The sequence below is a fragment of the Aristolochia californica genome, unplaced genomic scaffold (assembly GCF_029961685.1).
Source record: "Aristolochia californica isolate CCGP_79_NKW_82.1479 unplaced genomic scaffold, dmAriCali1.0.hap1 SCAF_8, whole genome shotgun sequence".
In the NCBI taxonomy this organism is placed as follows: domain Eukaryota; kingdom Viridiplantae; phylum Streptophyta; class Magnoliopsida; order Piperales; family Aristolochiaceae; genus Aristolochia; species Aristolochia californica.
The window spans coordinates 5,131,040-5,136,397 of NW_027182279.1; positions in this window are offsets into that span (position 1 = coordinate 5,131,040).

Here is a 5,358-nt window from a genome sequence, read left to right on the forward strand (position 1 = left end):
CACGTGTCTAAATACATTGATCAATTGTTAATACTACACTTTCAGTCTACCTATTATTTTATCATCCAAACTAAGGAGGTAAACATGGTTTAGATAAATGGGTTTACAATCTCACCATTTTTAATAATGACAAAATCATTACCATAAAAATAAAATTTTAAAAAATATGTTGATAACTTTGAGTTTTTGATATAAAATAAAGTCCTAAAGATCTATCTCTTACATCGTAAGGACTTAATTTCACCTAGATATATGCTTTTGCATATGAAAAATTCCCTTAAGAATATGTTCCCTACAAAAAAAAGGCCTTTTATAGTCTCCTTTTTTTGTCATTACTAAAAAGAGTAAAAATAGGGAAGAATAGACTTCTCATTTATCCTATGGATTATTAAGCACTAGATATAAAATACACTTCTTAGGAAATTTTATTTGCCAGGAAATTCACACATATTATTATTTTTCTTATGTATCAACACATAGTTTGTCCCTTTAAAGCAATGCTTCTCGAAAGCCATGCTTGCTTACCTTCAAACGGTTGATGTTTCCTCTCTTTTGTCATTATCAAAGAAAAATCTCTAAAGGAAACATTCTAGATGTGAAAAACTAAGAATGCAACATAGATGAGTTGATTCACTCAATCCATACCAAATATATAGTTAATTTGTATATTATGCTTCCTATAGACATCATCTCTTTCTCTCTCTCTCTCTCTCTCTCTCTCTCTCATTTAAAAAGGATATTGACTAGTTTTTAGATTTTGATGATAACAAAACTTAAGTTAAGAGAGATAATTTTTTGCAATTCAAAGCATTCCAACTGCATTACCTTCAAGTGACACAATTGCAAGGTTTATGAGGAAGAACCATCAAATCCAACACAAAACCTTATTCAAATGGATAGTAGCATTCTATGTAATTAAGAGACTGAGTGACATGAGATATAATTATGTAAAAAACTAAAGTCTTTTCTTTCTCTCATGTATTGTGGTTTTATGCCCTCATACTATAAATAAGAAGTAAGGGGCTAGACCCATGTACTTAGGGGTGGCATTGAGCCAGTTTGGGAACAGTTCGAGCTCGGCTTCGTTCAACTTGACCCATCCTGATCTCCAATCTAATTCAAGACCTGGGTTTTGTTTGTTTAGTTACATGAGCCAACATTGACTGAGCCTCGGTTCGGTTTGGCTTGTGAGCTCACGAGCAGGCTCGATAACTTAAATGTCTTCGGGTCTTCGGGGAGTCTTCAAAAATCAGATTAGAACTTCAAGTTTAGGATTGACTTTCAAATTCAAGAGACTTCGGGACTATAAAATTGCTACTCTTTCCTCTTGCCCTCTCCTACAGTCCTCCTCTTTCATAAACTCCCCACTTATCCCGTCTTCTCTATCAAATTGACAGAGCCCAACAACTCTCAAACTCTGCCCTATAATGAAGAGATGCCCTATTTCAACAACGCCATCACCATGTTCTTCACAGCGGAACGCCTTCCCATTTTTACCCTATTTCTCAACCTCTTCAATCAACTGATTTTCACCAAGATTCCTTGTTGCCGATGAAACATAATAGATGTAAAAGGTATTCTCTGTCCATCTTTACTTATAATTTTATAATATTTAGGTTGTATAGAGAGCTTCCTCTGACAATAGGATCTTTTTTGTGAAATATTTTATATTCTTTCTCTATTTCATTTTTTTTACCTTGCTTTTGTTGATTTGTTTTAGGTCACATTTTCCCTCCTTACTTCTATTAGCTTCTATTAGCTTCTATTATGTGATTTTGTTATAATTTATGTGATTTTGTTATAATTTATGTGATTTTGTTATAGTTTATGTGATCTTGTTATAGTTTATGTGATTTTGTTAAAGTGTATGTGCTTTTGTTATAGTTTGGGTCCTTTTGGATAAGTTGGGTTCTAACATAAATGAAAATTATTATTTTTCTAATTTTATTGCATGTTCTATTCTTAAGTTGGGTTCAAACAGAAGATTATTTTTTCTAATATTATTGCTTGTTCTATTCTTAAGTTAGGTTCAAATAGAAGATTATCTTTTCTAATATTATTGCCTGTTCTATTCTTAAGTTGGGTTCGAACATAAATTAAGATTAATTTTTCTAATATTATTGCCTATTTGATTCTTAAGTTGGCTTCGAAAAAAAATTAATATTATTTTTTTTCTAATTTTATTACCTGTTTTGTTCTTTACTGTAATCTCTGATACTTATTGTGGAGATTTATTTCTATCTTTGTAAATTGTAATAGTTATAGGCATAGTCAATGGTAACAACAGTAATAAAAAAATTATGCATATTAAGAAATAGTTTGTGCTGCACGAGACTACTTAGACCAACATCCACATAAAAATAAATAGCATGAGCTACAAAAGTAATACTTATTGAGTTATTGTAGCTCTACACAAGAACAAGATATTGTTTTCTACAATTCACTTCTTCTGCACACCCTTTTTATATTTTATGCTCGTCTAAGAAGTGATACTTATTGTAGATCATGCTATTTTTTTATGTACTCATGCTATTTCTTTTTCTTAACAATTCTCATGCCTAGGTTGATTATCTGCACCACCTTGAAAAGGCTACACAAATTTGTAACTACCAATGAAATTAGGTAGCTGCTTTATATTACTATTGGCCAACGTCATTACATCCAAAAATTAGAATTCTATCGTACAATCCCTATGAATCTTACACGAAGGGTGTCTTCCCTAAGAACAAATCTTGCATGTAGAACTAGCATGGTGTGTAGCCTTTGAATTTGTCAAAAATGACAATGAAGCCCTGCAGAGAATTTCCCAACTTTGCAAAATGATCAACCTCTAAATTTGCTTCTTGTGGGACTTGAGAGTTGAGACCACTTAATTTGTAAAGCTTGAGATAAATCTTCATTTTGAATAGGTTGTTGCTTAAATTTCCACGTATAGTTGTTCTTACCCTTAGGCCTTGGCCCAAGAGATTAATGTTTTGGAATCACTTAGAATAATTACTAGAATCACCAATTATTTGTTCATATTTCTTTTCTAGGATGTCTTTGTTGTTCGAGTTTCTATTTTTATTTGTTTTTATTTGTATTTTTTTAGAAGTAAGCAGTAGAAATGTGAACTTCTTCTGCTCATTTGACATCTATAGCTAACACTAGTTCTAGTGTGGGCATAGATAATGACTCAACTCCACCAGGGTCGGGTCCTCCTCAAATGAGAAGAGAGTCTAAATGATGGTACCCTAAATGAGGAACAAAGTGACTCTATCTAGAGTACAAAAAGACAAAAAAAGTCTCATGTGTGTTCGAAATTTAAAGAAATTTGACTTCTAGTTGGTACAAAAAAGGCTCAATGTGCTCATTATAAAACCACTTTGAGTATTATTAGCAGTGAAGTGACCTCATATATGAGTTGACATTTGAAATATTGTCCTAGTAGGAAAGTGACAATATGAAAGCAAAAAACCATAAACTTCCAATCAATGGGGTCAAATATTGATCATAGTTCATCTAGCATTCATTTGATGGATTTTGGAGGCAAATATGATCAAGCTAAATTGAGAACGCTTATTGCTCATTGGATTCTTATATGCGAGCATCCGTTTTTTTAATGAATATGACAAATGTGAATTATGGAAATATCCTATAAGACTGACCATTAAGGAGTGTATGGAGGCGTTTGAGGCACAAAAAAAAAAATGAAATTTTTTATTAAAAGAGATTAGCAAGACTAGTCTTACCAAAAATATTTGGAAGTCCCAAAATCAAAAGGTCAAATACATGGTTATTACTAGACATTTCATTGATATTAATTGGAAGCTACAAAAATAAGTTTTCTGAAATTTTACAACAACTACAGTTAGGTGTAAAAAAGTTGCTTATTAATTGTTCAATTCGTTTGAATTCTACTTATGATATATTGTCTTTTGCATTAAAATTCAAAGATGCATGTCCTAGATTTCAAGATAGAGAGCCAACTTATGATTGTTTGCCAAGTCTTGATGAAATTGTGTGTAGATTTTAAAAGTTTTTCATATAGTCACTTATATTATTTATGGGAGTGATTACCCGACTTCTATTTTGCACCTTAGTGAGGTAATTGGGTAAAAGAAGTTTTGAATTTTTGTTATGTAAATGAAAATGTTTTCATAAGGATGATGGTTAGTAAAATAAAAGAGAAATTTGAGAAGCACTAGGATGAGTGCAATTTGTTGATGGTTGTTGCTTCAATTTTGCATCCAAGGGCCAAATTAAGAATAATTGAAATATGTTTTCTAGAGATATATTATGGGTGAAAGCTAGAACGAATATAAACTTAGTTTAATAGACCTTATTTGAGATTTATGTAATGTAGATATTAGCAATGAAGAGACTATTTTGAGTACTTTCTCTATGGGTGTTTCCATAAGTTGTTGGTCACCTTCTTCATCAAGTTCAAGTTGGTCAAAGTTAATTTAAGTGAAATAAATGGAAATAGTGAATTCACCAAAGTCAAAATTATATAATTATGAGAAAACTTCATAATATGATTTTGATGTTTTAGAATGGTGTAAAGTGAATGATTTGAAATTTCAGATATTATCTAAGATAGGGGTAGACATCCTTGCAATTCCCATATTTATAGTAGTTTCAGTGTCTACCTTTAGTACAGGTGGTAGAGTAATAGACCCACATCGTTCTTTCTTGGCACCAAATAAAGTTCAAGCTTCGATTTTTTACGATGATTGGGTTTGTGCTCTTTATGGTGTCAAGAAAAATAAAAAAGTGAATTGCTTTTGAATAATTATTTATTATGATATTTTTAGTGAAATTTTCAGTTTTATTTATTAAATTTTTATTTGATGATTGTAACTTGAGAAGACGACTATGGAGATAACGCTACCAGTTACTTGATTTTTCATTTTTTTTATCATCTTAGAAATTTTAATATTTTCACTATATTAAGTAACTAGTAGTGGAAGAATGTTTTTTATTAGACAATAATAAGTTTTATTCTTTTTTTCATAGGCAGAGATTTTGCTCATGAAAATGGGATTTAGCATATTATTTTCTATTATGAAGAGAAAAAGCTGGAGTTTATAAATTTATGTTGGATTTATAGTTTTTGTTTGGGTGATTGTAAATTTGGTATTGGTTTTTCATTTAAATTTTTGTGTTTGATTATTGAACAAAGTTTATGTATAATTTTATGAGTGTTTATGAACAATTTTATGCAAACAATTTTGGACAATTTTAAACAGAGTTTATGTATAGTATTTATGTAAAATTTATGAATAAATTTATGTTGTATTTATGTATAATTTTCTATAGAATTTATGCATAATTTCATGTACAATTTATTTGATATGTATTTTATGCAAAGTTTTA